Below are 19,422 nucleotides of genomic sequence, written 5' to 3'. Positions count from 1 at the left end.
TAGCACTCGACTATAAAGGGTGTGACGGTGCAAGTGAACGGAACCAGTAGTCCCATCAAATATACAGATATATAATCACTGCACTCGTACTATGGAAGATGCTTGATGCAGGTGAAAAAGTTTATTGAAACAATTGTTGCAGTAAAATAAAGCGGTGAAGCGATAGGCATAAACGACGGTTTGGCCAGCTCGTGGCCTTGATCACATTATCGCCATTGGCGATAATGTGATCAAGGCCACGAGCTGGCCAAAACGTCGTTTATGCCTATCGCTTCACCGCTTTATTTTACTGCAATAATTGTTTCAATGAACTTTTTCACCTTCATCAAGCATCTTCCATAGTACGAGTGCAGTGATTATATATCTGTAGAAACACAAATGTCGCAGCTCAAAACTCGCCACATGCAAAACTCGCCACACGTGCAAAACTCACCTCCTGGAAAACTCGCCACACGCAAAACTTGCACACGCGGAAAAATTGCCACATGCACAAAAGTTGCAACACATGCAAAAGTTGCCTCACACAAAACTTACACATACTCAAAACGCACCACACATAAAACTCGCCATGCGCAAAACTTGCTGCACACAACTTGCTACACTAACCTGTCACATGCAAATCGACACACAAAAAGTTGCTAGACGCGTGTCGCCACACAAAACTCATCTCACAAAAGTCGCTACATGCATGTCGCCACATGCAACTCAACACACACAACTTGACACACGAAACTCGCCCTAAAATACACACAAGTCTGGTATTATCCTTCAAAAACAAAAATCTGATTAATAAGCAAACTACAAGAGCAAAAAATGTACCATATAGGAAATACGGCAGCTGTCAGTCACATGACCTGTCTATTATGTGTATGTGTGAGCTAATATATACTGCCAGGGAGGAGGGCTTCCTGTTGGCTGGGGATTTATCAGGCTGCCAATTTAGCTTACAAATACTGAGGTAAAAATACTGGGCAAATAACGTGTGAACGAGGTCTAATACAGGAGGAGATGACCTACAGGTATATACTATATACAGGAGCAGATGACCTACAGGTATATACTATATAGAGGAGGAGATGACATACAGGTATATACTACAGGTCCTTCTCAAAAAATTAGCATGTAGTGTTAAATTTCATTATTTACCATAATGTAATGATTACAATTAAACTTTCATATATTATAGATTCATTATCCACCAACTGAAATTTGTCAGGTCTTTTATTGTTTTAATACTGATGATTTTGGCATACAACTCCTGATAACCCAAAAAACCTGTCTCAATAAATTAGCATATCAAGAAAAGGTTCTCTAAACGACCTATTACCCTAATCTTCTGAATCAACTAATTAACTCTAAACACATGCAAAAGATACCTGAGGCTTTTATAAACTCCCTGCCTGGTTCATTACTCAAAACCCCCATCATGGGTAAGACTAGCGACCTGACAGATGTCAAGAAGGCCATCATTGACACCCTCAAGCAAGAGGGTAAGACCCAGAAAGAAATTTCTCAACAAATAGGCTGTTCCCAGAGTGCTGTATCAAGGCACCTCAATGGTAAGTCTGTTGGAAGGAAACAATGTGGCAGAAAACGCTGAACAACGAGAAGAGGAGACCGGACCCTGAGGAAGATTGTGGAGAAGGACCGATTCCAGACCTTGGGGAACCTGAGGAAGCAGTGGACTGAGTCTGGTGTGGAAACATCCAGAGCCACCGTGCACAGGCGTGTGCAGGAAATGGGCTACAGGTGCCGCATTCCCCAGGTAAAGCCACTTTTGAACCATAAACAGCGGCAGAGGCGCCTGACCTGGGCTACAGAGAAGCAGCACTGGACTGTTGCTAAGTGGTCCCAAGTACTTTTTTCTGATGAAAGCAAATTTTGCATGTCATTCGGAAATCAAGGTGCCAGAGTCTGGAGGAAGACTGGGGAGAAGGAAATGCCAAAATGCCTGAAGTCCAGTGTCAAGTACCCACAGTCAGTGATGGTGTGGGGTGCCATGTCAGCTGCTGGTGTTGGTCCACTGTGTTTCATCAAGGGCAGGGTCAATGCAGCTAGCTATCAGGAGATTTTGGAGCACTTCATGCTTCCATCGGCTGAAATGCTTTATGGAGATGAAGATTTCATTTTTCAGCACGACCTGGCACCTGCTCACAGTGCCAAAACCACTGGTAAATGGTTTACTGACCATGGTATTACTGTGCTCAATTGGCCTGCCAACTCTCCTGACCTGAACCCCATAGAGAATCTGTGGGATATTGTGAAGAGAAAGTTGAGAGACGCAAGACCCAACACTCTGGATGAGCTTAAGGCCGCTATTGAAGCATCCTGGGCCTCCATAACATCTCAGCAGTGTCACAGGCTGATTGCCTCCATGCCACGCCGCATTGAAGCAGTCATTTCTGCCAAAGGATTCCCGACCAAGTATTGAGTGCATAACTGAACATTATTATTTGTTGGTTTTTTTGTTTGTTATTAAAAAACACTTTTATTTGATTGGATGGGTGAAATATGCTAATTTATTGAGACAGGTTTTTTGGGTTATCAGGAGTTGTATGCCAAAATCATCAGTATTAAAACAATAAAAGACCTGACAAATTTCAGTTGGTGGATAATGAATCTATAATATATGAAAGTTTAATTGTAATCATTACATTATGGTAAATAATGAAATGTAACACTATATGCTAATTTTTTGAGAAGGACCTGTATATACAGGGGAGATGACACACAGATATATACTGTATGCAGGAGGAGATGACACAGGTATATACTATATACAGGAGGAGATGACTTACAGGTATATACTATATACAGGAGGAGATGACATACAGGTATATACTATATACAGGAGATGACATACAGATATATACTATATACAGGGGAGATGACACACAGATATATACTATATACAGGAGGAGATGACACACAGGTATATACTATATACAGGGGAGATGACACACAGATATACACTATATGCAGGAGGAGATGACACACAGGTATATACTATATACAGGAGGAGATGACATGCAGGTATATACTATATACAGGAGATGACACACAGGTATATACTATATACAGGAGGAGATGACATACAGGTATATACTATATATAGGAGGAGATGACACACAGATATATACTACCGTATATACAGGAGCAGATGACATACAGGTATATACTATGTACAGGAGGAGATGACATACAGGTACATACTATATACAGTAGGAGATGACACACAAGTATATACTATATACAGAAGCAGATGACACACAGGTATATACTATAAACAGGAGGAGAAGACACGTATATACTACAGTGGGGCAAAAAAGTATTTAGTCAGTCAGCAATAGTGCAAGTTCCACCACTTAAAAAGATGAGAGGCGTCTGTAATTTACATCATAGGTAGACCTTAACTATGGGAGACAAACTGAGAAAAAAAAAATCCAGAAAATCACATTGTCTGTTTTTTTTAACATTTTATTTGCATATTATGGTGGAAAATAAGTATTTGGTCAGAAACAAACAATCAAGATTTCTGGCTCTCACAGACCTGTAACTTCTTCTTTAAGAGTCTCCTCTTTCCTCCACTCATTACCTGTAGTAATGGCACCTGTTTAAACTTGTTATCAGTATAAAAAGACACCTGTGCACACCCTCAAACAGTCTGACTCCAAACTCCACTATGGTGAAGACCAAAGAGCTGTCAAAGGACACCAGAAACAAAATTGTAGCCCTGCACCAGGCTGGGAAGACTGAATCTGCAATAGCCAACCAGCTTGGAGTGAAGAAATCAACAGTGGGAGCAATAATTAGAAAATGGAAGACATACAAGACCACTGATAATCTCCCTCGATCTGGGGCTCCACGCAAAATCCCACCCCGTGGGGTCAGAATGATCACAAGAACGGTGAGCAAAAATCCCAGAACCACGCGGGGGGACCTAGTGAATGAACTGCAGAGAGCTGGGACCAATGTAACAAGGCCTACCATAAGTAACACACTACGCCACCATGGACTCAGATCCTGCAGTGCCAGACGTGTCCCACTGCTTAAGCCAGTACATGTCCGGGCCCGTCTGAAGTTTGCTAGAGAGCATTTGGATGATCCAGAGGAGTTTTGGGAGAATGTCCTATGGTCTGATGAAACCAAATTGGAACTGTTTGGTAGAAACACAACTTGTCGTGTTTGGAGGAAAAAAAAATACTGAGTTGCATCCATCAAACACCATACCTACTGTAAAGCATGGTGGTGGAAACATCATGCTTTGGGGCTGTTTCTCTGCAAAGGGGCCAGGACGACTGATCCGGGTACATGAAAGAATGAATGGGGCCATGTATCGTGAGATTTTGAGTGCAAACCTCCTTCCATCAGCAAGGGCATTGAAGATGAAACGTGGCTGGGTCTTTCAACATGACAATGATCCAAAGCACACCGCCAGGGCAACGAAGGAGTGGCTTCGTAAGAAGCATTTCAAGGTCCTGGAGTGGCCTAGCCAGTCTCCAGATCTCAACCCTATAGAAAACCTTTGGAGGGAGTTGAAAGTCCGTGTTGCCAAGCGAAAAGCCAAAAACCTCACTGCTCTAGAGGAGATCTGCATGGAGGAATGGGCCAACATACCAACAACAGTGTGTGGCAACCTTGTGAAGACTTACAGAAAACGTTTGACCTCTGTCATTGCCAACAAAGGATATATTACAAAGTATTGAGATGAAATTTTGTTTCTGACCAAATACTTATTTTCCACCATAATATGCAAATAAAATGTTAAAAAAACAGACAATGTGATTTTCTGGATTTTTTTTTCTCAGTTTGTCTCCCATAGTTGAGGTCTACCTATGATGTAAATTACAGACACCTCATCTTTTTAAGTGGTGGAACTTGCACTATTGCTGACTGACTAAATACTTTTTTGCCCCACTGTATATACAGGAGGAGATGACATACAGGTATATACTATATACAGGAGATGACATACAGGTGTATACTATATATAAGGGAGATGACCAACATGTATATACTGAGGGGAAAATGAGAGGGGGAATGAGAGGAGTGAGGGAGAAAATGAGAGGCGTGATGGGAAAATAAGAGAAGTGAGGTGCTATAACTAACCACAGATATTTACTATGCCCAGGCAACGCCGGGCTCTTCAGCTAGTTCTCAATAAAATTTGTACATTAACATGAGGAAGGGGGAAGTGTCTTGGACTCTTAAAGCACAATAAGTCTGAGAAGTTGGCACTTTAGAAAGAAAATGGAGACTGACAATCAGACCATTCATACTGGAAAAATTAAAAATGGGAGCACTTAGTTTTTTAATTGAGCATTATGCATTTATTGTGAACTGGAGAGTCGCCTTGAAGATTCTTCTTTTCGGGGAAATCTGTCACCAGGATTTTGCTATGTAGTTAGAGAGCACCATGATGTAGGGGCGGAGAGCCTGATTCTAGTGATGTGACTGGGCTGTGGTTTGCTGTTTCAATACAATCGGTGTTTTATCAGCAGGAGATTATCACTACAATACAGGACTAGGTGTCTTGTACCTGCAGGTCCAGCCACACCCCCAATACTGATTGGCTTTTCTTTGTACACTGTTTATTGACAGAAATCTGCCAATCAGTGGTGTGGGCGGGGTTATACACAGCTCAGCATTCTAATCTCTGCTACATCTGCAGCAGAGAAAACTGTGATTGTATCACAACTGCTTTACCCAGTAAGCAAAGTGAAACATCGCCGGAATCAGGGGCTCAGCCCCTACACCGTGCTGTAAAAACCTGCTGACAGATTCCCATTGTATTGTAAACTGGATTTCTCCTCTTGGTACTGATATAATGAATCTTTGGGAGTGACCATAGACACAGATGTGTTATACTATCTGGTGCAGTGATCTGGAGATGATCCAATAGATCCAGTAATTGGTCACTAATTACTATGAAAATCTGGCCATAGGTAGGTTACATGTATATTTTCCCCAATCTCATAGAGCCCAAGCACAAAAGGAGCAGTGAAACTTTTCTCTTGGGACCTATTCCCACCAGCGAGACGCTGTTTCTTGTCCTTTGTTGCAGAACTTCTCCCTGCTCCCCACCCTCCAGGCCTCGCTGAGAGTCTGAACGTCTTGCTCTTGGTAGTTTGCCCCCAGCTTTTCTGTTCGGCGAATTCCGCAAATGTTTCCTTTCTTAACACAACTGTGCGATGCATTCATAATCCGGGCTTTATTGTTCCTTGTGTATTCATGCTTAGTAGCAATTGTATCTGTTTGACTATTCTCTAAAGTTAATGTTCCTTTCACAGCTCTCGTTTTGGCATGAAGTCTCTGGCATGAATGTGTTCGCTCATATTCCCATTTATCTTCTCAAAGTGATTTGCCTTCTATACGGCAATGCCTGTCAGCTCGTAACGTCTGACTTATGGGTTCCAGCTCCCAGAGGCCTTTGCAAATCCCTTTTTGTGAGGGTGCTTAAAGGGAATGTGTCATCAGAAAATTACCTACTGTTAAAATCCTTTTTATGTTCAATGTTTGTTTTTAAATACTGATCGCGACCTGAAGCAAAGTCTTAGAAAACCTGCAATTTTCACATTGTCCACAAGGGATATTTTAGACTTCAGAAATTCACATGCACATTAGCTGCCGTGAACAGACTCAGACTGTGGCTATTGTATTGATGCAGCTAATGAGGGTGTGCAAAAGCCATTGTGAAGGGAGGGGGAGGAGGTGAGCTGTGACATCACCTGTTGTGATTGGTGGATCCTGTGTTAATAGCTTGGAAAATATATGTTTTCTGTCATTGTAATCCTGTCTGTGAAGATAATGAGAATGCTGAAAAGTCATCTCTACAGAACAGGAAGTCTAAAATACCTCTAGTGGTCAGTGTAAATATTTAGGATTTTTCTTTTTTTAATGCAGATTTCTATATGAAAATAAAAATTAAATTACTACAAGAGCCTGATTAAAACAATAGGTAATTGTCTGATTATGTGTCCTCTTTAAAAGGGTCATTCCCGACTCCCAGGGGTGTTTTTTTTTTTTTTACCAGGCTGTCGTTCCCTGCACAGTTGAGTGGCCGGGGACCTGTCATAGGTTGCATCACTGTGTCGCTTTCATTCTCAGGAATGGCTGGGACATCCAATCTTGCAATGTCATCACTTTTTTCTTTTAAGATGAGTAAAGTTTCTCGAGATGACCACCAAACTGAGACAGGGAGACTTACAGTACACGCTCGATCTGAAATAATGCATGGCCTATAAGTCTCCCTCTGAAAGCTTGGTGGTGTTTAACCCTTTTGAAGGCCAGTCAACCAATTTCTTACATTGTGATGATGAAGGGTAAAAACAGTGAAACAGCCGGTCTGCAAGTGGAGATTCTGGTTTGGCTTTATTTCCCATATCTTGAAAGGGCCGATACCCACTTATCACATCGCTACTTACACTAGGTGGCACAATAAACCGTGTTCACTGTCTCCATGGAGGGGCTAGGGGTATGTGCTTATTTCTAAGATGGTATTACCTATTGGCAAAATTCATGGGCTTCAGGAATCTGGCGAGTAATCACACCCAGAAGTATCTGAATGGTCACTTGGAGGGAACCTTTCAATTCCAGTATCCTATCACTAAAGTAACATTTGCACGATCACAGGCTCCTCACCATGGCCTCCTCCAATTCTTGTCTAGTAGTAAGAACGATTCTGACCAGTGATTGGGACCAGTGTTTCTCTAGTTCCTCAGCTGAGCCTCCCCTGGGATAGATTCACCCCACAGTCCTGGGTTGTGGTCCTCAGTGATCAGCTGAGGTCTTCAGGAGAAGCAGGATGCCCAGGGGCCACCACTATGGAACTGGAGCATGACATCCTGGCTATTGAAACCATTAAAGGGAACCTGTTATATTAGGAAACACTATTTACCAGCACATATAGGGTCAGTCTGCAAGTAAATGGTGTGAGAATTGTGCCTGCCATACTGGAGCAGCGGCTTCAGGGTGAAAATAAACTTATATCCTCACTGCAGCTGCTTGCTGCCAGTCATTGGAGACTACAGTCACCATTCACTGCACAGTGAGAGCATTGTAATCACTCCCCCACACTTTGATTGACAGCCCATGCTACACAACCGCCCACACATGCGCTATGTTGGTAATCTGTTACTACTGGACGGGATCCCTGAGAAAGCCTCCTACCACACGGCATCCAAAGCTCTTCTTTTGACTTGCTGGTCGGGTGGCTAATCAAGAGCAGAGATGCGGACACCTTCCAGTAAGAGACAGTTCTTCAGCAATCACAGATTACGGACATGGCCGCTGGGCTGGGTCCTGTGTATTGATTTGCAGTAACGCTAATATATATTGTTCTTTTGGAATTAATTGTTTTCTAGAATAATATAATTGGCTGCTTGTAGGCTACTCTTCTTTTTGCTTGCGGAGACCACCTAGATTATTAAGTATTATTTTCCCAAGAAATGCTCTCTGGGAAAAGAGCCTACAAATGATCCCTCGTCCAAGAGGAAGAAAGCTGCCTTCCTAGATACAATTCATTGGAAGTGTCTATCTTATACGTCAACGTCCAACTCTTTAATGAGCCAAAAAAAAGAGTCCTTCATTTGTAAATTGCATGTATGGCATTTATACCCCTCATCAGTGTAGAGCAAGTTATTGGGTAACTTAGACCTTTGATGGGGTCTAAGTGGGTATGGTTTCTCCTTTGGAGACCACCACGCTGCCGTTGGCTCAGGAAATGCTCAATTAGACGCGAGTCTAGCTGATATCCGCTCTTGTAGTTCCCATCTGTTGCCCTTTATCGTTATGGCACGTCTTCTACCGGTGGGAGACCCCTCTTATTACGTCCATATGGGCCAATATATGATGCCGGTAGTCGTCTGTGTTTTCAAAATAGCCTAGTAAATAGCTGTGGAGTATGCATGTAAGAGATATGGGAGGGCTGCAGCTCGGCCCCTGCTGACAGCTGGGCTGGATTCTTTTCCCCTCCGGACTGCGAAACACGTGGGCCGGATTCCTGCAGATTATGTGAAAGTCATTTTCTGGCATTACCGTGTGTGCTGGCTGACCACCGCACTAGCTTTACACTGGCCATCCTGAATATGACGGAGCGCTGAAATGGCTTTTACTTTCCGAAGACCCCGGTGCAGCCGCTCTGCCGGCTCACTCTATACCAGGTAGGTTCACCGCTTTACCTATTAGTGCAACGGTAAGGACTTCATGTACCGACACTACTGATCAGCTGCTCAGCTCTTGGAGGCCATCATGAATATTAACTATTTCTTATATTGACTTTTTTCTCCTATCCTCCAATGACCACTCTTAAAGTGAAAATCTGATTTTCGGCATTTCACATGTTTGCCTACCTGGGAGTGCACGGTATTGTGCCGACATGTCGCCATCAGTGATCAGTAGTTGTCAGATCAGTATGTCCGCTCTGCTTTTTTAGTGTGAGCTCTTGGGGTAATATTGGAGGGCAGCTCCCGGGAATCCGGCCCCGCCGCTCTCACAGCTCCTTCAGCAGAATCCAAGCGCTATTTACAGCATTCGTGCTCGGTCAGTGGAGAGGGGATGTCACGAAGTGCTGACCAGATAATGACTGCTCTTCTCCGTCCATTACACTGACGGCGCTTTAAAGGGGTTGTCCGAGAGTATAAAAGACATTAAACTTGCTGCAGGAAAGGTTATAAAATAAGAACATTACTTATCTGTTAAATGGCCGCTGCCCCAGCGCCTGTGCCCCACGGGTTTTGTTACTGTCGGACCTGTGGCAGCACCATCGGCTTTGATGCTACCATTAATGGCCTTTTTAAATGCCATCTCAAGATACTCCATGCAATCAAACATTGCGTTTTTGCAAGATTGGGAATATATTTGTCCCCCCCAAAAAAGGAACAGTTGAACATAGAGAAAAAAAAAAACTATGTGCAAAATGGTAAAACTGCTTTTTTGTCCCCAGTTTTAACATTCATAGGATAAAACCTCCATGTGTGGTTTTTGGGGTCGGACCCTCATTACCCTCACTATCGGCCTGAAAAGCAGCACGGCACACTCCCATGGATAGCACTAGGTGCTGCAGTGGAGGGGACATGGCTGCTGCAAAGCACCCATTTATTGTGCTGACCTTCACGGTCCCGGGGGCAGATCTACCCCAATCACTTTTTAATGGCCTGTTTAATATACGTCAATATTAAAGGGGGTTATCCAGTGTCGTTATCTTCTGCGTGAGACTGTCAGGGTGTGTAAGGACACAATCCGGCGATGGGAAATATAACACCTCGGTGTCACAGTACTCGTACATTTCCAGGAAGAGTAAGGCTTCATTCACATGTGCGCTGTAGTCTCCGTTGGCAGAGCCCTATGTGCTGCACATATTATTCTACTTTATATATTACTCCTGTCATGATCAGTAGTTTTCAAAATCAATTTTGCACAAAACACAGAAAGTACAATGTGCGCGCTCTGGCACTTGGCATAATCTGCCTAGTATTTGCATGTGACTTTCTGATGGAGCGTGCCGCTCCGCAGTGTAAATGTGCAAGAAGCAGAAGATTACCATTGCGGCATTATCCTGCCGTTGGCCAGTGCCAGCCACTGATCCGTACACGCCGAGCCCAGCGTATGTTATAGTAAAGTAGTCCAGGGAAGAGCCATATGGAAAAATGCTTTGAAAAATACATTCTATAAGGCCATTTATATAAAATATATTATTTTTCTCCTACGGTTGGATCATTGCAGGTGTAGGATGTTTCCTATAGTCCAGCACCTGCTTTCCTAGTATACTGAATGGTTCTTGTGCCTCGTTATCAGGGGTGCATAATGCATGGCAAGGCAGCTTTCTCATTAAGGTTTTTGGGATGTGGGAACAGATTGAGATAAACGTCTGGAAAAGCTTATGGTGTATATGTCCAGAGCATATATTATTGGTGCCACCTGTACAACCCCAAGAGGTAAGGGGACACCATCCACCTCCATAACAGGTGGAATTGTGCAACATGATGAACTATTGCACTGCAAAGGGTCCATTTACTGTTGTTGCACAGGAGCTCTCTTCTGTCTGACCACCAGTGGTCCAGCTTATCTATAGGGCTCCATTTACCGATTTACCCAATAAAGGCCAGAGGTGTCCCATCAATCGCTCATAACACTTGTCACATGGGTGCTGCTTCTACACAGCCACGTATGGCTCCTACAGTCTACAATTCAATGCAGCACGGCACTCCTTCTTCCCGAGCAGCCCTCCTGTTTCCTGACCAGTGCTCCTGCTGCTTCCTGACCAGTGCTCCTGCTGCTTCCTGACCAATGCTCCTGCTGCTTCCTGACCAGTGCTCCTGCTGCTTCCTGACCAGTGCTCCTGCTGCTTCCTGACCAGTGCTCCTGCTGTTTCCTGACCAGTGCTCCTGCTGCTTCATGACCAGTGCTCCTGCTGCTTCCTGACCAATGCTCCTGCTGCTTCCTGACCAATGCTCCTGCTGCTTCCTGACCAGTGCTCCTGCTGCTTCCTGACCAGTGCTCCTGCTGCTTCCTGACCAGTGCTCCTGCTGTTTCCTGACCAGTGCCCCTGCTGCTTCCTGAGCAGCGCTCCTGCCGCTTCCTGACCAGCGCTCCTGCCGCTTCCTGACCAGCGCTCCTGCCGCTTCCTGACCAGCGCTCCTGCCGCTTCCTGACCAGCGCTCCTGCCGCTTCCTGACCAGCGCTCCTGCCGCTTCCTGACCAGCGCTCCTGCCGCTTCCTGACCAGCGCTCCTGCCGCTTCCTGACCAGCGCTCCTGCCGCTTCCTGACCAGCGCTCCTGCCGCTTCCTGACCAGCGCTCCTGCCGCTTCCTGACCAGCGCTCCTGCCGCTTCCTGAGCAGCGCTCCTGCCGCTTCCTGAGCAGCACTTGTGTAACAAGTGTTTTGAGCAATTGATGGGGGTTTTAGGTGCTGGATCTGCAGGCCTTTCACATATTAAAGAAAAAAAGTGTAGGTAATTTTTAATGATGTTTTCTGGCTTCCTATGAAAGTTATTTGCGCCTTTGTGATCAGAGTCGGAGACACAAGGGACTTGTGAGTGATTACAATGTGTGCCTTGTTGTGTGATGTATTGCTGCCATATAAACAATGGGGATAGAAGATATTTTCTGTAATATTTTACTTGCGTTCAGGATTTCTGAGGATCACAGCTTTTCTTTTTCCAGCGTTTCTGTGTGCCTGGTATAACGAATACTGAGTAAATATCTCCCAGTAGGGTCCTACAGGCACGATGTGCCCTGGTATAGTTCACTTCGGAGGCGTCCTGTAATACCCACAGAGGAATGCCGCCAGTACAATTATTGGGAAAAAGATGCATTTCCAGTAAAGCTTAAGTAGTAAGAAAGGTTACACAGAAGTGTAATTTTCTGTTTGATTTCTTGATAATGTAATGTGAGCGGCTGAGTCCACACACGTCCCCAGTAGGTGCTTCTCTCCAAAGCTTTTATGGAAGAACTGAAGGATAAGGTTAATAAGCTGCATTAAACATTAACTGGCACCAGCAGACGGGAACAAAAAAAATCATTTTTGTGACCGTATCCGACCCGACATCCCTTCCCTTTTAGCCCTATAAATCTCGAGCACTTAAGATGCAACGTCTGCGCGCTGCCACGTCTCCCCAGAGGGTTGGCAGGGAAGACTGGGCATTTAAGTAATTAACAAATGAAAACTAGACAGGGTGAAGCATACGAGTGGCGCAGCATTAATTGTACCTGGACGTGCTGACGGGGCGCAGGAATCAGATGGCACATTGCTTACAGTACTCTCGTTGAAGTGTTTCGTCACGGCATGGCGCGGTTTTAGATTAGCAGTCAGTAAAGCCGAGCTGACGGCTGGCACCGGGAGGATGAGTGCGGTACAGTCGCTGCGATGCAGAATGCCCGTCTCGTCCTGTCTCCTTATCGGCTAATGGATGTAATGCGAGTCTTTGCTGTTGATGGTTTCTGAGGCTCTATTAATGCCGCATTATCCTTTTCTGCTTCATAATCCTAGCCGACAGATTTCAGTGCAATATGATAAAGTCCTGCAGCTCGCTGAGTGGTTGTAAAAGGCTCCCTCCTCTTTAGCCAAGTTCTTAAATGGGTCAAATTCAACTGTGGCACCAAAGTAATTAGCGTCAACCACCCATTTCCCAGATGCTGCTTTATTTTCTAATGGTGTTTACATGAAAACCTTTAGAACAGAAGGCCGAGGATACCAAGTAGCCATGACGGTTCCCACTGAAGTCGTCATATACTTGGGCAATATGGACGTAATAGTCGGACAAAAGTAATGGCCAGGGCAAATGATGAAGCCGACAGATGGGTTATAAATGCACGGGTCATTATTTGTAGAATAGGTGATGACTTGCGGTGTATAGGCGACGACTTGTAGTGTATAGGTGATGACTTGTAGTGAATAGGTGACGTTGTAGTGTATGGGTGACGACTTGTGGTGTATAGGTGATGACTTGTAGTGTATAGGTGATGACTTGCAGTGTATGGGTGACGACTTGTAGTGTATAGGTGACGACTTGTAGTGTATAGGCGACGACTTGTAGTGTATAGGTGATGACTTGTAGTGAATAGGTGACGTTGTAGTGTATGGGTGACGACTTGTGGTGTATAGGTGATGACTTGTAGTGTATAGGTGATGACTTGCAGTGTATGGGTGACGACTTGTAGTGTTTGGGTGACGACTTGTGGTGTATAGGTGATGACTTGCGTTGTATAGGTGATGACTTGCGGTGTATAGGTGATGACTTGTAGTGTATGGATGATGACCTGTAGTGTATAGGTGACGACTTGTAGTGTATAGGTGACTACTTGTGGTGTATAGGTGACGACTTGTAGTGTATAGGTGACGACTTGTAGTGTATAGGTGACGACTTGTAGTGTATAGGTGACGACTTGTAGTGTATAGGTGACGACTTGTAGTGTATAGGTGATGACTTGTGGTGTATAGGTGATGACTTGTGGTGTATAGGTGATGACTTGTAGTGTATAGGTGATGACTTGTAGTGTATTGGTGATGACTTGTAGTGAATAGGTGACGACTTGTAGTGTATACGTGACGACTTGTGGTGTATAGGTGATGACTTGTAGTGTATAGGTGATGACTTGCGGTGTATAGGTGACGACTTGCGTTGTATAGGTGATGACTTGCGGTGCATAGGTGATGACTTGCGGTGTATGGATGATGACCTGTAGTGTATAGGTGACGACTTGTAGTGTATAGGTGATGACTTGTGGTGTATAGGTGATGACTTGTGGTGTATAGGTGATGACTTGTAGTGTATAGGTGATGACTTGTAGTGTATTGGTGATGACTTGTAGTGAATAGGTGACGACTTGTAGTGTATACGTGACGACTTGTGGTGTATAGGTGATGACTTGTAGTGTATAGGTGATGACTTGCGGTGTATAGGTGACGACTTGCGTTGTATAGGTGATGACTTGCGGTGTATAGGTGACGACTTGCGTTGTATAGGTGATAACTTACGGTGTATAGGTGATGACTTGTAGTGAATAGGTGACGTTGTAGTGTATGGGTGACGACTTGTGGTGTATAGGTGATGACTTGTAGTGTATAGGTGATGACTTGCAGTGTATGGATGACGACTTGTAGTGTTTGGGTGACGACTTGTGGTGTATAGGTGATGACTTGTAGTGTATAGGTGATGACTTGTAGTGTATGGGTGACAACTTGTAGTGTATGGATGACGACCTGTAGTGTATAGGTGACGACTTGTGGTGTATAGGTGATGACTTGCGTTGTATAGGTGATGACTTGCGGTGTATAGGTGATGACTTGTAGTGTATGGATGATGACCTGTAGTGTATAGGTGACGACTTGTGGTGTATTGGTGATGACTTGTAGTGAATAGGTGACGTCTTGTAGTGTATAGGTGATGACTTGTAGTGAATAGGTGACGACTTGTGGTGTATAGGTGATGACTTGTAGTGTATAGGTGATGACTTGCGGTGTATAGGTGATGACTTGTAGTGTATGGATGATGACCTGTAGTGTATAGGTGAGGATCTGTAGTGTATAGGTGATAACTTACGGTGTATAGGTGACGACTTGTGGTGTATAGGTGATGACTTGTAGTGAATAGGTGACGTTGTAGTGTATGGGTGACGACTTGTGGTGTATAGGTGATGACTTGTAGTGTATAGGTGATGACTTGTAGTGTATGGGCGACGACTTGTAGTGTATGGGTGACGACTTGTAGTGTATAGGTGACGACTTGTAGTGTGTAGTGAATAGGTGACGTTGTACTGTATGGGTGACGACTTGTGGTGTATAGGTGATGACTTGTAGTGTATAGGTGATGACTTGTAGTGTATAGGTGATGACTTGTAGTGTATAGGTGATGACTTGCGGTGCATAGGTGATTACTTGTATAGGTGACGACTTGTAGTGAATAGGTGACGACTTCTAGTGTATAGGTGACGACTTGCGGTGTATAGGTGATGACTTGCGTTGTATAGGTGATGACTTGCGGTGTATAGGTGATGACTTGTAGTGTATGGATGACGACCTGTAGTGTATAGGTGACGACTTCTGGTGTATAGGTGATGACTTGTAGTGAATAGGTGACGTCTTGTAGTGTATAGGTGACGACTTGTGGTGTATAGGTGATGACTTGCGGTGTATAGGTGACGACTTGCGTTGTATAGGTGATGACTTGCGGTGCATAGGTGATGACTTGCGGTGTATGGATGAAGACCTGTAGTGTATAGGTGAGGATCTGTAGTGTATAGGTGATAACTTACGGTGTATAGGTGACGACTTGTGGTGTATAGGTGATGACTTGTAGTGAATAGGTGACGTTGTAGTGTATGGGTGACGACTTGTGGTGTATAGGTGATGACTTGTAGTGTATGGGTGACGACTTGTAGTGTATGGGTGACGACTTGTGGTGTATAGGTGATGACTTGTAGTGTACAGGTGATGACTTGTAGTGTATGGGTGACAACTTGTAGTGTATGGATGACGACCTGTAGTGTATAGGTGACGACTTGTGGTGTATAGGTGATGACTTGCGTTGTATAGGTGATGACTTGCGGTGTATAGGTGATGACTTGTAGTGTATGGATGACGACCTGTAGTGTATAGGTGACGACTTGTGGTGTATAGGTGACGACTTGTAGTGAATAGGTGACGTCTTGTAGTGTATAGGTGACGACTTGTGGTGTATAGGTGATGACTTGTAGTGTATAGGTGATGACTTGCGGTGTATAGGTGATGACTTGCAGTGTATAGGTGATGACTTGTAGTGTATGGATGATGACCTGTAGTGTATAGGTGAGGATCTGTAGTGTATAGGTGATAACTTACGGTGTATAGGTGACGACTTGTGGTGTATAGGTGATGACTTGTAGTGAATAGGTGACGTTGTAGTGTATGGGTGACGACTTGTGGTGTATAGGTGATGACTTGTAGTGTATAGGTGATGACTTGTAGTGTATGGGCGACGACTTGTAGTGTATGGGTGACGACTTGTAGTGTATTGGTGATGACTTGCAGTGAATAGGTGACGACTTGTAGTGTATAGGTGACGACTTGTAGTGTGTAGTGAATAGGTGACGTTGTACTGTATGGGTGACGACTTGTGGTGTATAGGTGATGACTTGTAGTGTATAGGTGATGACTTGTAGTGTATAGGTGATGACTTGCGGTGCATAGGTGATGACTTGTATAGGTGACGACTTGTAGTGAATAGGTGACTTCTAGTGTATAGGTTACGACTTGTGGTGTATAGGTGATGACTTGCGTTGTATAGGTGATGACTTGCGGTGTATAGGTGATGACTTGTAGTGTATGGATGACGACCTGTAGTGTATAGGTGACGACTTGTGGTGTATAGGTGATGACTTGTAGTGAATAGGTGACGTCTTTTAGTGTATAGGTGACGACTTGTGGTGTATAGGTGATGACTTGTAGTGTATAGGTGATGACTTGCGGTGCATAGGTGATGACTTGCAGTGTATAGGTGATGACCTGTAGTGTATAGGTGAGGACTTGCTGGTCTTTGGGTTGGATGCCACTGATCCTGAGAATCGGGCACTACACGGAGCAGCAGTCAAACATGCAAAGAGATGGTACAGTCATATGGGACCCAAAACTACCAGTGCAGCCATGGGGGCACGAGGTACCCCATATGGCTGTATTGGGTTCCATGAAAATGGGTACATGTCCCTTTCCCATAGACTTGAGTGAGCTTGTGCATGGTTTAGCTGGGGGTACAAGTGGTGCTGGGTCTTGATGGGGGGAGCCCTAAGGATAGATCTCCTGGGACCAAGGTGTTGAGATACAGGGAGAGGGCAGTATATTGTATTTTTTTCTCCAGGTAAAGGAAAGTCTAGTTACAGCTCCAGGTTACTTTTGAGCTTCATAGTAAAATTGGCATAGAAGGATGCAAAGTCGCGCATATCTGATCTACAAGCAGGAGACAATGGAAATCTGTGCCCCCTGTCATTTTAATGGGGTGGAGTAGAGTAACTATTGCCATGAAAGTGCAAAATTTTTGTTTTTGAGATGGGGTAAGCTCTACTCCTTTCTGGGAAGTTTGCTCGCTAAATAGGTACAGAGGGGCATCAGGTGACCAAGGCTTCCATGTTGAGTATAAACTATTTACCACTCGGTAGACATATATTTTTTTTTACTAGATGCCCCCTCCATTGAGTACGCTAATCTGTACAGCAAGATGAAGGTGCAGCAGCCATACGGAGACAGATAGGGTACTCTTTGGGACTGTTGGGTACATGGGCCTATGACAAGGTCCCAGCATATAGGCAAACACTGCAGTGAGCAACCAGCCGTATGGGAGCAGGCGGTGCAGCTTGGGTACCCAGAGCGGACACTGACGAACAGAGTCCGATACTTGGCCTTAACTACTGGTTGACACAGAATAGTCTGCGTAATATAAAAGGGAGGTCATGAGACCACTGATGCTCCCAGAAGTCATGAGACCACCGATGCTCCCAGAAGTCATGAGACCACCGATGCTCCCAGAAGTCATGAGACCACCGATGCTCCCAGAAGTCATGAGACCACCGATGCTCCCAGAAGTCATGAGACCACTGATGCTCCCAGAAGTCATGAGACCACCGATGCTCCCAGAAGTCATGAGACCACTGATGCTCCCAGAAGTCATGAGACCACCGATGCTCCCAGAAGTCATGAGACCACCGATGCTCCCAGAAGTCATGAGACCACCGATGCTCCCAGAAGTCATGAGACCACCGATGCTCCCAGAAGTCATGAGACCACTGATGCTCCCAGAAGTCATGAGACCACCGATGCTCCCAGAAGTCATGAGACCACTGATGCTCCCAGAAGTCATGAGACCACCGATGCTCCCAGAGGTCACTGGTTTGGTATTATTGTCTGGAGAGCTACCATATAATTGTTTGTTTTTTTTAGATTGGTCTTTTGCAACTGACTCATTGAGACATCCGTGCACATCTGTCCAAGATTGGACCGCTAATGCACATAGTGGCCGCGGCTCTGCCGACCCGAGAATTAAAGCTTCATTCACTTCTATGAGGCTGTTGGGAATGCATTGCAGTCCGATCTCAGACCGATTTGCACGGATGTGTGAATGAGCCCTAAGGAGGTGTACCATGACGGCTTGCGCATACGCTGTGCTCCACCAATGACTTCACATTGCCGAGATTGGACATCCAACGTAATGACGGTGTCCTCTAATACCGGACACTAACCATGAAGCTCATGTTGCTTGTTGTGAGATACTGTGTACAGGCAGATTTCCTAGGACCCCCTCCGCGGCTCCTGCAGTTTACTGTAATCCTGCTTCCCTGGGATTATCCGTGTGTGTACAGGGCCAGCAGACCACTGCTCAGTTCCCCAGTAATACGGGAAGAGCTCTGTCATCCATTCTCCTTGCATCATGCACTTGGCTTCCGGCGGTTTGATCTCTCGTTATTTAAGGGTTAAGCATTAGGCACTTGGATTTTTTTTCTTCTTTTAACCCTTTTCTTTCCAGTGGGATCCGCTTGTCCTTATGCAGTGGTACCCGATGCTCATTGCTTCGGATGCGAGACTTGACGTTATGTGCTTGGGCCGCCCATTAGCTGGGAATGTGTACTGCAGATTTGTGGCCCCTCTGCTGCCTCGTCTTTTTACGGTCCCCTGCCTCATATTTTTCACTCTCTTGACATGAATTAGGGGTTAGTCGGAAATTTAGCAGATGTCTGTAAAAGCTGGAAGGTGATGAGTTCTCCCATAGGAGATTCTTCCAGGAGGTTTGACGCATTGAATGTCGCTGATCTGTCCCCTCTTGGGACCACTGCGCTTGGTTTAAGAACCCCCCCCCCCCCCCATCTCTTCCTTTCCTCCTTTCCCATATTAGCTGCCTCCTGCTCCGGTTGGGTTTATGCAAGGGAAGCTGCTTGGAAAGGTCACCTTTGCTTTGCCAT

General features: G+C 44.9%; 1 protein-coding gene across 4 annotated transcripts in view; it reads left to right on the top strand.

Moving 5' to 3' along the window:
* Positions 1-19,422, top strand: part of RASAL2 (RAS protein activator like 2) — a 295,184-nt gene that overhangs the window by 238,832 nt on the left and 36,930 nt on the right. The gene's annotated exons all lie outside the window — the stretch shown is intronic.

Source organism: Ranitomeya imitator, chromosome 8, assembly GCF_032444005.1.
Source record: "Ranitomeya imitator isolate aRanImi1 chromosome 8, aRanImi1.pri, whole genome shotgun sequence".
Classification (NCBI taxonomy): Eukaryota; Metazoa; Chordata; class Amphibia; order Anura; family Dendrobatidae; genus Ranitomeya; species Ranitomeya imitator.
This window is presented reverse-complemented; position numbering and strand designations above follow the sequence as displayed.